The sequence below is a fragment of the Molossus molossus genome, unplaced genomic scaffold, assembly GCF_014108415.1.
Source record: "Molossus molossus isolate mMolMol1 unplaced genomic scaffold, mMolMol1.p scaffold_m16_p_17, whole genome shotgun sequence".
Taxonomy (NCBI): domain Eukaryota; kingdom Metazoa; phylum Chordata; class Mammalia; order Chiroptera; family Molossidae; genus Molossus; species Molossus molossus.
Window position 1 is genome coordinate 64,095,458 of NW_023425352.1, and position 18,970 is coordinate 64,114,427.

General features: G+C 43.1%; 1 pseudogene; it reads right to left on the reverse strand.

Moving 5' to 3' along the window:
• Positions 1 to 1,342: 1,342 nt before the first annotated feature.
• Positions 1,343 to 5,321, reverse strand: LOC118632107 (annotated as a pseudogene).
• Positions 5,322 to 18,970: the final 13,649 nt, after the last annotated feature.

Consider the following 18,970-nt stretch of genomic DNA (forward strand, 5'->3'; position numbering starts at 1 on the left):
AAGGAGTGCTATAAAAGCATTAAGAGAGGACCAGCTAATGGGAGTACCCAAAATGCCCAGTATTCATTCTTCTAACTGCTAGGCCATGTTTCTATTCCTGACTGATTAACATAAAAGCAACATTCCTCATTTAAGAAGAGGCATATTTCTCCTTTTTCAGCAATCAGGAGGTTTAACCCCCCCCCCTTTTATTTTGTAATACTACTGCTTCTAAGAAGTCTACCTGATACTATAGATACAGAGTCCAGTGCTGGGATCAGCAGGTGATGACCCTCAATTCTACTGATGGAGTCCTCAGACGCTTATCGTAGACTGATCTGCAGGTTTGACTGTCCTCTTAATGGTGACTTGCAGAGGATTGTTCTGGCTGGTGGTCACACTCCAGGAAGGTTGGTTGTCATGTGGCAGGTGAGATGCCTTCATCCGAGAGTGATGGATCCAGGTATTCAGACCTACAACCTTGAGAGAACTAAATAGAACCCTTTCCAGGTTGGTTTGAGGGGTTCCCTTTTCCAGTCTTTTATCCCGAATTGTCCCCTGGTCTGTGGGGGTATAGAATTATTCACAGGGAAATGGATATTCTATCAGTTACCCACTTATGTACTTCAAGAATGGTTTTTCCTAGTCGGTGGGGGAGGTCTCCCATATAAGATTACAAAAGGAGAGAACCTGATCTTTGCCTGAGGGATACAACGTACTCACAGGAGAGCTAGGGGCAGTATATCAGTCCAGGGCATGTTGGTTTCTTAACATAGTTTTGCCATGGCCTGCTTAAGGGTCCAATTCATGTGTTCTACTTTTCCTAAGCTCTGGGGCTGGTAGGCCTTGTGTAAATTCCATTCAACACCTAGAGTTTTAGCTACCTGCTGTACTATTTCTGCTATAAAGGCTGGGCCATTGTCTGATCCTATGGCATTCCATATCTCAAGATGATGTCTCTCAATAGAACTGTGGTTACTTCTCTTGCATTTTTCATACATGTAGAGTAAGCTTCAACCTAGCCTGAGAAAGTACAGATGAAAACCAGGAGATATTTATTTCCTCTACTAGGTCCTATTTCTGAGAAGTCTACCTCTAGATCTTCAAAAGATGTTTGCCTGCAGCTCTGGATCCTGGCAGGTCCAGTGGGGACTTGTCTGGTGTTGTTTTGAGCACAGAGGAGCATTGGGAGACTGAGGCACAGAAGGATGGAAATCAGCAATCACGTAGTACCAGCTTCATAAGGCTTCTAGGGCAGTTTTTCTTAGATGGGTGATTTCATATTGCCAGAGGATTAACTGATGGGCTAACTGTTCTGGAATGTAGACTCTGTGGTCTGGGAGTATCCACCAATCTTCTTTGATTATATTTTTTCCCTCCTATTGTGCCCATTCTTCTTCTTGAGCCATGTGCAGTCCTGGGAGGAGAACTGGACACTGCTTCCACAGCTCCGAGAGCAGTTGCCCCAGGATTCCCAAGGACCCCAGCCACCAGCCTGTGGGATCTTAAAGTCCTGGAGCTGGTCCACATGGAGGCAGTGGCCACCAAAGCAGGCTTGTGAAGGCCCACACAGGGTGTCATCAGCCTATGGTGAATGCTTGATCTGGCACATGGCATGACCATTGAGATGCCCAGAGCACCAGAGGGCAGCACAGAGTGGCAGCAGCTGCAGACAGTGGTGTGAGTGGGGCCCAAAGGTCAGCTGGCACTGGTGGTCTGCGTCATAGTCTTTGCCAGGAAAAGTCATAGGCAGGTGCAGGGGAGCTTCTGGCTTGTCTAAGAGACAGTGCTCATAGCCATTGTCCAGGAAGTCCATGATGAAGTGGGCACTGCAGTGGGACCAGGGCTCCTCGGGATCCATGTGAGCCATCATGGGAGCCAAGATATGATGAGAGGCACTCCCAGGCCTGTTCAGACTGACACATGGCTTTGCCCAGTTCATAAGTAGCAATCAAGGCCAATTGGAGCCTGCCTGCCTTCACGATAGCACAGCTCCGAGCCAGGTCACACACAGTGCCCACGTCAGTCATGCCCAGGGTGTCACAGGTCGAGACCTCACACAGATCCTGACAGGTAAACAGCAAAGGGATCTGGGTCTGAGTCCTCAGGGGTGTTGAGTCCTCACTGCCAGGCACAGAAGCTTTGCAGGGTCTGGGCAGCATTAGGTTCTACCTGTGGCCCTTCCTCTCCCAGCCCTAGAACCACTAGCTGAGTCACCACCAACATGACAGGGTTGTGGATGCTCAGATGCTTGAAGGCCTTGGCTGAGGCTGCCATGACTGTGAGCAGGTAGTGCTTCAGCCCTGTGCTGTGAAATGCTGCCATCTTGTCATCTGCCACCACCAGGGTCTCCACAAATCTACTCAGGGAAGCAAAGCACTTGGCTCTTCAGAGGCCAGGCCTGGGGTTCCCAGGAGGTGTCTTGACACTGTGCATGGGCTCCCGGCTGATGGTGGGGCTCTTCCAGTGTAGGATGTGATCCTCAGGACCCCTCTGCATGGTTAGGGGTGCCTCCCTCCAGGGGTTGGATATGGAGTTTGGTCTGCAGCACCCCTAACAGGACTCCCTCATCCCAGGGCAGAGATGCCACTGACTCTGGATCTTGGTTGATGGTGCCAGTGAGGTAGGTGCCCAGCTCTGCCCCACCCAGCAGCTCAGATGCCTGGCCCAGGTACTGCACTGTCAGCCCCTCTACCTGCATGCCTGGGTCTTGCTCCAGCTCTAACAGCAGTGTCTCCCCAAAGGCAGGCAAATGGTACCACAGCCTGGCAGGGATGTCCAAACCAGGCAGGAAGCTGCTGCTGAGTTTCTCAGAAAACACAATCTCCTCCTCCCAGGGGGAAGGGGGCTGGCTAGCTTCCCACAACTGGGTCAATTTGCTTTGAAAGGTAAGCTACCAGTCTCTGCCAAGCCCCAAATTCCTGGGTTAAAATTCCCAGGGACGTCCAGGAGTCCTAGGTAAGGCTGGTGCTTTCTTGTTCAGGGCCCCAGACAAGGGGCACCTATTCTTTTCCCTTTAGGGCCTCATATAAGGTTTTTGCCAGTTCTGAAAATGTGGGTATCCATATTCAACAGAACCCTGCTGCTTCCAGGAATTCTCAAATCTATCGATGGGAAGTGGGAACCAGAATAGCACAGACTGCCTATTTTCTTTTTGACTCCTAGCATTTATTTGCCTTGTGTGATCTTGAAACCTGTCTGGCCAGCAGGGGCTGGGTGGAGCAGAAGTTCCTGGTTTACCTTGCCAGTGGTTGGGGCCCTCATTTTTCCACCTCCTGCATGTCCCCCACCAGGGATTGGGCCAACCTAGGCATGTGCCCTGACTGGGAATCAAACCAGGACCTCTCAGTCCATGGGGAGATGCTCAATCCACTGAGCCACATCAGCCAGGCTGAGGGCAGGAGAAAGTCCAGCAGCAGCAGGAGCAGCCACACCAGCCCAGGGAAAGTCACAGTGGGGAGTAGCAAATGGAGTTGGGCTCCCCACAGCCAGCTGCCTTTCCAGCCCCTCCTGGGATGTGGGTCCAGCTGGCACCTGGCAGAGTGCTAAGGCTAGGAGGGACTGAGGTCATCTGGGCACCACATTCTTCGCACCCTGGCTTTGTGGAAAGCTCCTCTCTGCAGCCTGGAGCTCAGACTAGCACCAGGGTCAGAGGCAGAGTTTCAGAGTGGATGGGGACCTTCAGATGAGATGAAGGAAACTTGCTCTTGGCTTGGGAGAGGTTCCTAGCACCCTGCTCCTGCAAACCCTCCTCTCCTGCATCTTTGTCTCTCCCTGCTGTTGTCTTCCACAGCTTCTATGGCCTCTCTCTGTCTTCTAAGGCCTCTCTCTGTCTGCCCCAAAACTCTGGCTTTGCCTCTGTGCCTTTGTCTGTGTCTCTCCTGTCTTCTCCCGTCTCTCTGCCTGCGGGTCTCTCTGAGGATTTTTCAGTAGGTAAGGCTTCTTGTACCCAGGCTTCTATGCCTAGATGTCCACTGGAACCTGGGTCTGGAGCCACTTTCTGGCTTCTGTGACAACCTGCTATAGTCAACCAAGGTGGGGTGATAAGTCTGGAAGACTGCTCCCCCCTCTTGTAGGGTTCTATCAAGGCCCATTCTCTGGGCACCCCTTGTCTCCTGCAGTAGTAATTGTATTGCTGCTGGGGGTTTTGGTCCCTGGGTCGCTGACCTGAGACATCTTCCCACTGGCTGCAGTGGCTGGTTGTGGGGGTGAGATGGATGGAGGTGGGCTGTCTGGCAGGTGAGGTTCCCCATTCTTAGGTAGTGGGGCACATGACAGTGGCAGTGGAGGGGCCTCTTCTGAATCTCCTTGTAATATAGAAGGCCGCTTAATTTGCCATTAAGTCTTCCTTTAACTTTGTACCGTGAGGACCTTACATTGTCCCTAACTAGAAACACAGAATTGGACCCAAGGAGGCCTGATTTGGGCTATTTCCAACCACTGATCCATGTGGGAAAATTGGTTGAATGGCCAGAGTCTCTGGTGATTACTCTATACACAGCCTGGACTGTGGGGACATCATGGGTGCCTTCAGAGGGCTATTCCACACCAAAGGTGGGCCATTCTAATTCACAGAGTGTGTGCAATTTTCCAGGGGTCAATTTGACCCCATAATCTCCTGAGAACCCCTTTATAAAATTTTTTGCCTCACCTGAAGATACTTTTCTATTTATACAGAGAGAAACATCAATGTGATAGAGCCACATTGACTGGTTCCCTCCTGCAAGACCCAACCAGGCTGGGGACACACCACAAATGAGGTATGTGTCCTTGGCCAGAATCAAACCTGTGACTCATTGGTCCGCAGGCCGATGCTCTAACCTCTAAGCCAAACTGGCCAGGGCTATAAAATTTTTTATCATACATTCCAGAACAGTGGGTTTAGAGGAACTTCCCCCCATAGTGATATCTAAAATGGTTAAGCAAATCTCCCAGTGAATGGTGTCACAAGACAAACAGGAGGAAACTCTCATTTCATCTGCCTGGTCACTCTCCTCCTGGGGATTTAGGTACCTCTTGGCATTGGCAGGTCAGTGAGTCCCTGACTCAGATCAAGTTCACTGGTGGAGACAAATGTCCCCAAGAACCTGATACTGCCCTTAGCAATATGAGGTTGCCACTGATGCACAGATTGGGACTGACACAGGCTCCATAACAGTCACAGAATTTAAACTTCCCCCCAGGAATTCCCTATCCTCTGTGGTGTTATTCCACCTGTGAGGTGATCAAGCTCCCCTTCCACCTTAAAGGTGGGCCTGAACTTGGTCCTGGGTCCCCAGGGACACTTACTGATCTGGCGTCCTGGCAGGCTTTTCTATCCTCCCTGGAGTCTGTTGGAGCATAGCGGTGACTGACTACCGTCGGTGGAACACCTTCCTTTCCATTGCAGGAGCCCAAAATTAGTGGCTCCTTCCCGCTAGCTACCGACAACAGTGGCTCAAGGGGCCAGCATGGCTGTCAGCTACCCAGCCAACGCACCAAAATGTTGTGGCAGAAATTCGGTCAATGGGAAGAGACAGACTGCATACACCCAGAGGACTAGAAAATGACTGTTTAATGTGTGCCAGTGCTGTCCCAGCAGAGTCACCTCTAATGGCTGAGCCCTGAGCCCAAGTTTCAGCTACCTTTTATCCAAGTTTCAGCCACCTTTTATGCATGATAAGCTTTCAGGCATTTGGGGCCTTCTAGCTCCACTGTAGTTTAGGCGGTTGGCGGATGTATGGGAAATTACAAAAGCCAAGGGCGAGGCCTCTGCACTGCCTAAGGGGGTTGTCTGCACCTGGCTTTCCTTCTCATTATAATAAAGAAAATGGGTAATAAATAATATTTCCAACAAAGTGAGTGCATTCATTTGTTTATTTGGAAGTAATTATTGAACAACTGTTATATAGTACTTTGAACTTATATACTAATTTCAAAGTCATTATTTTCGATCTACATGAACTACTTATGAGACAAATATGGGTAAAATTGGGATAGTAATAAATATTTTCTCATTAAATTTATTATTTCATAATTAAATATTATAAGTAAATTTTAATTTTTTTTAAACTTTTACTAATAACCTGAGACTCCTACAAATTAGGAAAGTAGAAATGATAAGAATTTAACATAATTTCTAAAGTTAAGTTTAATAAATAAAAATAAATTCTAGTTAGTTGAGACTCACATGGCGGCCCTATGGAGGCATGGTAGGTGGTCCAGGGGCTGTGGGGGGTGGGAGGCTGTGGGGACAACCTGGATTGAGGGGGCTAGGGAGAGGCCTCCGGCTCAGATTCAGCTTTAGCTTAAGTCCTCGACCCTGCCAGAAGAAAAAAAATTCTAGTTATTTGATATCCAAAAAAGAGGGAGAGAGGGTAAAGTAATACTTTTAGATGGCATATTAGCCGTGGGTAGCTCACCCCTCAACTCTCTTCCCATTGAAATCGCCCAGGAATAAGGAAATAGGAAAATGGCTGAAGCAGAAATAGTTTCATTTATATTACTAAGTGAAAGAAGCAAATCTGAAAAGGAAAGACACTGTATTATTCCAACTATGTGATAGTCTGGCAAAAGCAAAACTATGGAGACAATAAAAATATCAGCAGTTGACAGGGGTTAGGTAGGTGGGAAGAATGAATAAAATAGGTGGAGCACAGAGGATTTTTAGGGCAGTGAAACTGCTCTGTACCTAGAATGCACAACACCAAGAGAGACCCCTAATGTAAGCTATGACTTTGATGGATAATGATGTGTTGAAGTAGGTTCATCAATTTTAACAATGTATCACTCTGCTTGATAATGGGGCAGACTATGCATGAGTAGGGGTAGGGGATATGTGTGAAATCTCTGTACCTTCCCCTTAATTTTGCTGAGCCCCTAAAACTGCTATAAAAATTGTCTATTAAAAAGAGAAATAAAAACGTAGATGCACCCAAAAGCCAAAAATGTCTACGAACTTTGTTCCCTGCAGCTGAATATTAGCAGATTAAAGACAGAAGATTAATTAAAAAAAAAAAAAACAGCAAAAGATAAATTTATGATCCTCCTTCTTGATAAAATTGTTCATTCTCACAGGAAGAAACCTGAGAAGTTTTTGATAGATCTCTGTCTAAAAACAACCTCAACTTGGAGACCCAGGCAGTGCAGGAGAGGAAGAGGGAAAGTCCTCTTGGAACCCCTCCACTTCTGTGGGCGCCCCAAGGTTCACACATAGTTGTACCTAGCAGGAAATGCTTAGAGCATGGCTTTCAGCATCACCTGAAGATAACCAAGGTCATTAAACTTTTATTAGAACAAAAAATTTGAAAAAACAAAAACCACTGGACTAAATAATACACAGGTACCAAAGACTTTGCCTTTCTCCATACCACCCACCGACTGGTAAATAGTCACTGCTGTGGTTAGGAAACACAAAAACTAGCCCCCTTCTACTCCTAGACTGCACCTGAAATCCCTCAGCAACTTCTGTGTCAAACATGCCCTGATAATGTAGAAGTACCCAGAGGGGAAGGTGTTCATACATTTGACAAAGCATCAGGGCTCTCTTTCTAAAATATCATCAGGCATTTAATGGTGGTGAACATTCACACCACCATGAAGTTAGTTAGGTTTTCTTTTCTTCAGCATATGAGGTCCAAGGATGTTACACCTTCAGCAAATATAAATGCTTTAGTTCAATTGAGTCCCCCCATTAATATTCCCTGCTTTTCATTCAGTGTGGCTATAATGCAGTTGGCTCTTTTAAGAAACTTTTCTTGAAGACCTAATGAAGTCATTTTTATTTCAAAAGTATGAATTTAATATTCAACAAATATTTGTGTTGGCTTGTTGTTATTGCAAAATATATACCAAGTAATATGCTTTGTTTTGAGAATGTTATAAGCAAAAACAGAACTTACTGTGGGAGAAACATATACAAATGAAACTATCACACAGACAGGCACTTACAAAATATACCACAGCCCATGATGGATAATGAGAGGTCTGAGGTTCAGGGAAGGCTGGTGCCGAGATCTAAGGATAAACTGGAGGCCGGTTTTCTATGTGCATCAAGCAGGTGGGCATCACAATGCAAAGTTGGGTAAGCGCAGTGCTGGCTCTAAAGCTCACAGCAGGCATTTGTACTGGACCTTGAAGGATACAAAGATTTTCAAAGACAGAACATAGGAAGGGTGATTCCAAACCAAGGGAACTGAAGTACAGTTTGCCACTTCTTAGTATGATATCTCCTAAATACAAGGAAAGGAAACAGGCTGAGGTGGAGGACATCTGGTTCCCATCAAACAGAGAAAACCCTTTCAGTATTGGTGTTACTTAACTGAGACTAAGAGCCCTGACTGGACTTGGGGTGCTGTCCACTTAAAGTGCATGCATGGGCACACCCAAGTTCTGGGCCACTCGTCTGTGTGCTTTGCATTCTTAAAGTAAGACATTTTTATTCTGTCCTCAGGGAAACAAGTAAAGCAAAGGTCCCCAGGAGAGAGTATGCTTGGCCAGCTGGGGGACTTAGTAATCATTATAGGACATTGAGTCATATGTCCCAGCTCCTTGCTGCTAAGCAAAACTGTAAACCCAGTTTACTACCCATCTTCACTGAAGATTAGAATTGTCACAGAAAGAGGGAGATAATTGTAGGCCTACTTCCCCTGGCAGACCCATCTATTGTTCACCAGCTTCAGTTCTAAAACCCATGTCTTTTCTGATTTTAGCCAGATATGTATCCCACACTGTTATGAAAAGGGGCCATTATGCCAGGATAAATTTAGTCTTAAAAAAGACGATTTTTTCCTGAATGAATTGTTTGGTTTTATTATTTCTTTTATTACATTTATTAGAGTGACATTGGTTAATAAGGTCATATAAACTTCAAGTGGTAAAGGGGACTATTTCTGTAGCTGTCTTAATCCTGATCCATTTTACTACTTCCTTCCTTGGCTTGATACATGGAGCTATGAACCTGAGAATGACTTAGTTTGAGAAAAGTTGAGGGAGATTACACTGGTGAATGGTGCCCAGGAAAACAGCATTTCTCTGTTAGGCAGCATGTCAGTATCTGTTGCTCAATGTCTATTTGTCACTCAGAGTAAGGAGACTGGAGCACAGACTTCATTTAAATAAAATAAATCCATATGCCAAACATGAGTCCTAGGTGGAAAGATATTTTTAATATTAGTTAGTGGATTATTTCTATTAATGTCTCCCTAAAAATGGGCAGTAGGGTAGAGCAGAGAGCAGAGAGTTTGGGCTTAGACAGACCTAGGTTTAAATCCTGACTCTATCATATATAGCTGAGTGACCCGGGCAATTACATAAATTCTCTCACTTACAATAAATCCAACCCCAGGAGTTCAGATCCAGACATGACATTGACCCATTTCCCCCAGCTCCTCTCTGGTAAGCATAACTAAAATATGGCTCAAAAGGAGAACTCTGAAGGTCGGTAAGAAAAAAGCGAGCTTCATGGGACCCTGAGACTAGAGGAACAGCAAAACCAGCGGGGAACATTGCACCCCGCATGCAGCAGAAGAAAGCAACCCTGATGCTGTGCTTCACAACCCCCAACCTAGCAACAGAAAGCCCTGAGATTGGCAGGGGTTCCTCAAACAGCAGGTGAGCCCAACACCATCAGCAAAGGGGAGGATATCAATTGGGAATACCACCAAAAATAAGTAGCTGTAAGCAGCTGGAGGAAACATTCTCCTTCTTCATCAAGGAGAGAGAGACAAAGACAGAGACAGAGAGACAGCGAGACCAAATTGGGTACGCAGAACCAGACCAAAAACAAAACGAAACAAAAACACCCAGCTACAACAAGCAGCTTGGTCTGGGAAGCCTCTTTGTCCACACAGTATAAAATTGCTTCTTATCTGTCCAGAGACACCTGAGCTGTGTGGGTGAAGGGGCCTGGGAAGGAACCAGTAGAGGGATCCTTCCACATCCATTCTCCAACAAGAGATATTCTACAGCCAGGCCTGGCAAGACCCCTTTACACCTCAGCACAGGCAGGACCAGCGGGTGCCCCCGTGGGCATAAGATAAACTAAACAAACCAAAATAACACTCAATGACTCTGAAAATGAAACTGCCATTGGAACCACCACCCACACACCAGAACCTGCATGCCAAAACTAAACAGGGTGATTGCATGCAAAAATAAAAGGTTTAATTAAACAAGATCGAGAATCTCTTAGCAAAATAGACTAAGTGTCTAAGGCACAATCTAATATTACTCATCACACAAAGGACCACAACTTGAATAAGAAGTCAATGAATGATGACAATACCAAGATGACTCAAGTGATGGATTATCTTCTGGTAAAACAAATAAATATCTCAGCAAGAAACTAGAAATTATTTTTTAAAAAGAAATAGAAATTAGGCCTGGCCGGTTTGGCTCAGCGGTTGGAGTGTTGGCCTGCGGACCAGAGGGTCCTGGCTTCGGTTCCTGCTAAGGGCACATACCAAAAAAAAAAAAAAAGAAATAGAAATTATAGAATTGAAAAATACAATAACAGAATTAAATTCAACCCCAGGATTTTGTGTTTGTTTGTTTTAAATAAGATGCTGCATGTCAAAATACATGACATGGTCCCTACTACAGAATATAAGCACAGTGAATCTTAAAGTGATTTCTTTTTTTTTTAATCCTCACCCGAGGACATTTTTCCATTTTTTGTTCAGGTTGAGTGGGAGGGAGAGAGAGGAAGGGAGAGAGAGAGAGAGAGAAACATCGATGTGAAAGGAACACATCCAGTGGCTGCCACCCGCACAACCGACCAGGGCCCGGGACAAACTGCAACCAAGGTACATGCCCTTAGCGGGAACCAAACCCGGGTCTCTCAGGACCGCAGGCCGACGCTCTAACCGCTGAGCCAAACTGGCCAGGGCTTAAAGTAATTTCTTTAAGTAAAGAAAAATCCTACAATTTTGACACCAAGAAATGCTATATTCTTTTTTTTTTTTTTTTTAATATCCTCACCCGAGGACATTTTTCTATTTTTGTTCAGATAGAGTGGGAGGGAGAGAGAGGAAGTGAGAAAGAGAAACATCTACATGAAAGGGACACATCGAGCGGCTGCTTTCCGCACAACCCCAAACAGGGCCAGGGACAAACTGCAACCGAGGTATGCGCCCTTAGCGGGAACCGAACCCAGGTCTCTGTGGATCGTGGGCTGACACTCTAACCGCTGAGCAAAACCGCCCAGGGCAGAAATGCTATATTCTTATAGCTAATCACAGATTGAATTGAAAGAATCATTTGAACTTCAACCCAAGCAAAATGGTTTTCCTAAACTATGCCTCTGATTGCTTTCTACAAGTAACAAAATTAATCAGCAAATAATTATTAAGAAAATTTATAGAATTTTATTCATCCTTAAATTCATAATTTGAAATTATCATTATTTATTTTTGAGGAAACAACTACCTCATTCTATACAAATAGGAGCTAGGACTCTAGCCTTACATACCCATTGTGAGTACCACTGAGCTCAAGGTCCAAACCTTCATACTTTATTCAGAGCCAGGTTTTTCCTGCCCATCCTCCCTTACCCATCCTCTCTGCCAATTCCAAGCAAGAGCTCTGGGACCATCCAGTGAGGCTTGAAACACCATGGACCTCAGTGTCCTGCACAGAAGTCCTGGCAGTCATATTATCCCAACTAAAGATGCTGATATCACTCCAGTGTGGCATGTGAATGGGAAAAGGGTCTCAAACACAAACACATTATAAAAATCCCCATCATCTTTCCAATATTGGACAAATTTGTCCTCACCCAGTCAGGCCAAGCCAGTTCTTTCTTAATTTCCAGCAGTTTCTTTGAACCTAAAATTTCAAATTCAAACTTTGGGTAAGTTATCTGATCTTTTTGGATTTAACACTATGAAAATGCAGAAAGAAATAAGGAACCAGACCCTGTCATCTGATAGTACTCATTGATGAAACAGATAATTATATTATGATCTGTAATAATTTGAATTAAAATGCCAAGTGAAGGCAAAATTTTAGGAAGATTGAATAGCTGTGACCAAAGACCAGTAGGAGAGACATAAAATATCAAGGACTGTGGCATAAAATGGTTTTTACTATCAGCATTAGCTGTGTTTATAAAAGAGAAAAGTATAAAAATAGTTCTTACTGAAAATTTGGGACTTTCTATGAATGCAATCCAAATGTAACGCTTACAGTTAGCGCTGAAACAGCTAAAATTAAACTAAGATTTTGAAAGAGGGGTTGCATATTACAATATTAGTTAAGCCCACAATCTCACCTGCTATTATATATGGAAATTAATATTGTAATTGGGAAAGCATAGAATCCTAGGAATCAGAATAAAGAGTGATACAGTAACAATCAATCTTGAGACTTGAACCCCTAACATTGACTGAGCTCCCCTTGCCATCCCTGTCAGATGAAGTTGTTTTTTTCTTGACATTCTCAAAGAGCCTACAAGCATCCTCATTTCTAGAGTTTTCATTGTTTTTGGTTGTATACCCTGTGTCTTCTCATTCCTTACTATCTAAGATCCTTCAGTACCTGCAAACCTAGACATAGACTCAGGTGTCAGCATTCCCCAAGGCTCAATAGCAATATCAGACCTAAGAGAGAAAACACATGTTCCAAAAGAATTGAAAAGCTTTGTTGATCTTCATAAGCTCAATTCTGGAAATATGTGTAGGAGTGGGTTCTGAAGGTGTCAGGCTAAGGAAAAACAGCATAACTTTAAATTCCCCTTAATATATCTATAGTACATTTTGAAGTATTTCAGAATCCAAAGTTTTAGCACAAGCAGCAGGAAGTAGCTTTAATTAGTTGCTTGGTTGATTAACTGAAACATGGATTCAACAAAGGTCCACACTAAAGGATGGTAAGATGCCAGCAATTTCTTAACACATGATGAATGTAGACTCCAAGGACTTAGAGAGATACAAATATTGAAGTGGATTTTACATGTGCAATCCCCTGTCCAAACCAAGCTCTTCTCTCAAGGTCAGGGCTACTGTGGCCAAAATAGTTTCCTTAATTTCAGAGGCAATAACACAATCATGATTACCGTAGTCAGGAGAATATAGGGGCCAAAAACAGAGCATTAGAGATCAGAATGATCTGCTGTGGAGTGGTCTTTGTGGGGGATAATAAGTAAATAGATATCCTCCTAAATTTACATTTAAGTCCTATAAAAATAGGACAACCAAGAGCATCATAATCCCTCATATATATTACCCTAACCTGGGCCAATTCAAAGATTCCAGGGCTTATTGAATAACAGAAACGCTGAGTAACCTTGAAAAAGGTTCTCCAACACCATCAGCTCAAAAACTCTGAATCTTAATCCCAAACTCACATAAAGGGGTCTGTGGCCATTTTCCAGAATAATTGTACAGTGGGGAAAGGGAAACATTCAGATTCTCCAGAATTAAATATTGATTTGTGGCATAACACATTCTTTGGGCTCCTTAATAGCAATACATTCCACTATTAATAGGGCCTGGTTCTATTATTCTCCATTATTTTATTCTAACATTCTCTATATACTATCTTACAGATTCAATAAGAATCTGTATATATGCTAGATCCAGAGTACTTACCAGAAATAACTGACCTCAATAGTTAATAAAACCCACATATTGAAAGACCTACAGCCAACATCATACTCAATGGGCAAAAACTAAAAGCATTTCCCTTAAGAACAGGAACAAGGCAAGGATGCCCACTTTCGCCACTCCTATTTAACATAGTGGAAGTCTTAGCCACAGCAATCAGACAGGAAGAAAAAATAAAAGGGATCCTAATTGGAAAGGAGGAAGTGAAATTGTCATTATTTGCAGATTACATGATACTGTACATAGAAAATCCCAAAGACTCCACCAAAAGTTTACTAGACTTAATAAATGAATTTGGCAAAGTAGCAGGATACAAAATTAATGTCAAGAAATCGATGGCATTCTTATACACCAAGGATGAACTCACAGAAAGAGAAACTAAGCAAACAATCCCATTTACCATTGCGGCAAAAAAATTAGGATACCTAGGAATAAACTTAACTAAAGAAATAAAGGACCTATTCACAGAAAACTACAGGTCTTTGAAAAAAGAAATAGAGCGCCCTGGCCGGTTTGGCTCAGCGGTTAGAGCATTGGCCTGCGGTCCTGAGAGACCCGGGTTCGGTTCCCGCTAAGGGCGCGTACCTCGGTTGCAGTTTGTCCCCAGCCCTGGTCGGTTGTGCGGGTGGCAGCCACTCGATGTGTTCCATTCACATCGATGTTTCTCTCTCTCTCTCTCTCTCTGTTCCTCTCTCTCCCTCCCACTCTACCTGAACAAAAAATGGAAAAAAATGTCCTCAGTGAGGATAAAAAAAAAAAAAAGAAATAGAGCAAGATATAAAAAAGTGGAAGCACATACCCTGTTCATGGATTGGGAGAATTAACATCATTAAAATGTCCATATTGCCCAAAGCAATATATAGATTCAACGCAATCCCCATCAAAATACCAACGGCATACTTCACAGAATTAGAACAATTACTTCAAAAGTTCATATGGAACCAAAAAAGGCCTCGAATAGCCACAGCAATCTTGAAAAGGAAGAACAAAGTTGGAGGGATCACAATACCAGATTTCAGGTTATACTACAAAGCCACTATAATCAAAACAGCCTGGTACTGGCACAAGAATAGGTATATAGACCAGTGGAACAGAATAGAGAATTCAGAAATGGACCCAAGGCAATATGCTCAATTAATATTTGACAAAGGTGGCAAGAGCATACAGTGGAGGAAGGACAGCCTCTTTAATAAATGGTGCTGGGAAAATTGGACAGCTACTTGCAGAAAAATGAAACTAGACCATCAACTTACACCCTACACCAAAATAAACTCAAAATGGATAAAAGTCTTAAATGTAACTCATGAATCCATAAAAATCCTAGAGGAGACTGTGGGCAACAAAATCTCAGACATCATACGCAGCAGAATTTTTACTGACACATCACCTAAGGCAATAGAAACAAAGGAGAAAATGAACACATGGGACTACATCAAACTCAAAATCTTCTGCACAGCGAAAGATACAATCATCAAAACGGAAAGGCTACCCACTGTATGGGAGAGCATACTTGCCAATGATATATCAGATAAGGGGTTAATTTCCAATACATATAGAGTGCTCATACAACTCCTCAAAAGGAAGACAAAGAATCCAATTAAAAAATGGGCAGAGGAACTAAATAGACACACCTCTCCAAACAGGACATACAAATGGCTAAGAAACATATGAAGAAATGCTCATCATCACTAATCATCAGAGAGATGCAAATCAAAACAACAATGAGGTATCACTTCACACCTGTCAGAATGGCCGCCATCAACAAATCATCAAACAACAAGTGTTGGCGAGGGTGTGGAGAAAAGGGGACTCTAGTACACTGCTGGTGGGAATGCAGACTGGTGCAGCCACTATGGAAAACAATATGGTGTCACCTCAAAATATTAAAAATTGATCTTCCATTTGACCCAGTGATCCCACTTCTAGGAATATACTCTAAGAAGCATAAAACACCAATAAGAAAGGATATATGTACCCCCATCTTTGTAGCAGCACTATTTACAATCGCTAAGATCTGGAAACAGCCCAAGTGCCCATCAGTAGACGAATGGATTAAAAAGCTGTGGTACATATACACAATGGAGTACTACACAGCGGTAAGAAAGAAAGATCTCTTATCCTTTGAGACTACATGGAGGGACCTGGAAAGTATCATCCTAAGTGAAACAAGCCAAACAGAGAAAGACAAATTTCATATGATCTCACTTATTTGTGGAATATAATGAACATAACAGTTTGAGGAATGGGGTAGTCCCAGAGACGCGGAAGAGGGGTACATTCTGACAATCCCCTAAGGAGTGGGGAGGTGGGGGAGAGATGAACCACAGAACTTATACGCATTTATGCATGAACAGTGGACATGGACAACAATCGGGGAAGGGGCAGGGAGGGGAGAGGGAGGGGGGAATCAGTGGCGGAAAAAAGGAGAATCATCTGTAACAAAAATTAATCAATAATAATAAAAAAACCCACATATTTGTTTCTTCACACATAGAGTAGGGGCCAAGAGGAAGCATCTGACCATAATATAATTAAAGTCCAAAGCCATATCCCTGGGGAACTGTAGAAATATATCCCACCATTAAAAACTGGACAGGAGGTAACGATCCAGGTTGTTAAACAAGAGACGAATCTTAAAAGAATGACAATACAAACCATTATCAGATAGTGCCTATAAATGTAGCTATCTGTTTGAGATGTGGGCTGTTCTTCAGAACACATCAATATAGTTCCTAGATCCTGATATCTAGCTACTGATCTGGAGGATATTTTTCCCTATCACAATGACTTGACTAATAAGGGATCCTCATATGTTCTATAAATCAAGGCCTGGCAAGAAAAAGATGGAACACTCAAAATTGATAAAGATAGTTAACTGATAGGATTGTTTACAAAGACCTAAAATGAGGTAAGGGATGCCAAAGGGAGATGTTGGAGTAGCCTGGGGTTAACAACAGCAGGAAACCATTATCATTCCCAGATCTGAAGGAGCAAATGGACAGAGAGATTAATAAGACCAATAGTTGTATGAGGGGGTCATTCACTGGATGTTATGGTCTTTAGTAGAGGAATACAGCCATGGCCAATAAAGGTCTGGCGAGAGTTAAGCCAGGGGAAAATACCTCCTTAATTTCTTTCCTCCCAACCTTCAATATCCTGCCAGTACCTCATAGTAGCCAAAGGCAGCTGGCAGCCAGACAGCAATGGAGCCTTAGAACTCAGCCTCAACAGGGGATAGATAATCCTTCACATTGTTCACTATAATGAAATTGTTCCCTATGTTGTGAAAGGACTGGGAGAACAGGAAGTAGCAGACATCACAGTGCACTTGGTAGGATTCACACCTGCCAGGCAGCAGTGCAAGATTGGTCACCTCAGCTACAGCTGTAGTGTCCAGTGATCTGAAAGTGTATCATAAAACACCTTCTACACACACACTGTAAACTCCTGTGATGAGAAGTGACAAAATGCTTTGTGAGCCCATTTTTAATTTTGAGATATATATATATATATATATATATATATATTTATCTCTGTTTTGATAAATTTACTTAGAAAATAAAGAGATTTTTTTAGCTTAGAGTAGGACCTAAAGCAAGACATGTTTTCCACATGTCCTAGCCTATCAGTCAAGACTTATGATCTAGTGGATCCAATGATGTTTAAAGTGTTTGTAGAACATGAAGATGCATCATGGAGCCCAGGTCAATCTCCACCAAGAGAAAAAATGTAGACATGTCAGGGTTTAAGAGAAAATATATATCTATTTTTGAATAATAGCTTTTGACTTTCTATTGGGTTTTGGTAGAAACTCAACACCCAATCATGGAGCACCAGAGGATGATGGAACCAGACCTTTTTGTCATGAAGTGAGAATAATCTGACCCACCTAGCCACAAAGTCAGGCATTCCAAGCAGCACACCATCATCAAGTAGAAGTGGAATATAGAATACCGGGCACACAAAAGTGATAAGCAAGTTGTAAGAGCAAGTCTTCCTCACTACCTGAATGCTCTTTCTGTTTTACTTCTCCACCCTTGACCCACACTCAGGCACTCACTGAGAGTTCTCTGTGACCTTTAACTGCGAAGCAATAAATGAGAAGGCTTTCAGGTGCCTCTACACAATGTGTTGGAATGAGCCAAAACTGAAGCTGTGTGGTATTACAGCTTCACTCAAAGGCTCAAGATGGTGGGGAAGAAATATTGACCCTGTGGTTAGACTTTGAGAGGTACATCTTGTTCACCTTGCCTGGTAAAATAGAGAAACTGGGAAATTATTAATGGTCTGGCTAGAGTCAGGGACTTCAAAAAAATAAAATTGCATGATTTGTGATAAGGACATTTATGAAAGAGGTATATGACTAGAGCTCTGAAAACAGACTCATATAGTAAGAAAGTTTGTGTCTTATATGAGTTTCATAAAAGAATAAAGTATTGAAAGGGATTTTAGTAATCTGTTGGGTATTCTTTACCCACTTTCTGTAAGTTAATAATTTTCTCCTTCTTCTTCAGCCACCACAATGCTAAGGCTAATTAACAAAGTAGGCAAATTAACACATATTAAAGTTATGCGTGATCTTAAAAAATGAACTATTTTTTATTAGGCTAACCTTATTCCCTTGAATTTGCTTTCTTTGCCCTGGCCTGAGCAGTGGTTAGAGCATGGGCCTGCAGTCCAGAGAGATCCGGGTATGGTTCCCGCTAAGGGCACGTACTTCAGTTGCAGTTTGTCCCTGGCCCTGGGTGGGTCATGTGAGTAGCAACCACTTAGTGTGTCCCTTTCACATCGATGTTTCTCTCTCTCTCTCTCTCCCTCCCACTCTGTCTGAACAAAAAATGGGAAAATGTCCGCGGGTGAGGATAAAAAAAGAATTTGCTTTCCTTTTCTGCCATTCTCCTGTTAACACCATCAATCTTGAACTTAGAGAATGCCTTATTCTCCATCGTGATTTTACATACAACAGTGCATTTTCAACAAAGATTCATTTTTCAGTGAAATAAGAAAAACATTTCTTATAAGTTCATTGTTATTACTTTGTGCCTTCTCACCCAGTGGCACGAGTCACAGAAGACTCATATATGATACTTGATGGGATTCAATAATGTAACAGATGAATTCCAATGGGACAGTTGAGCACAATCATACTCCAGGTGAGAACACAGGTTCAACAGACAAAGCAGACAGACAGTGCAGGTACCTGAGCAATTAGCCTGGCCACCAGGTATACATGCCTTGGGCAAACAGAGTACCCTAGGCCCAAGGCAGTGAAGCAGGGACCTGGGCCCAGAATGGCAGCACAGATAGCAGCTGCATCACTTGCATTGGCAGACTTAGAGGCTGTATACTCTGATGCAGTAGAGACCAGTTTGCCATCTTCCTGGCATCCTAAACAGCACCTCTGCACA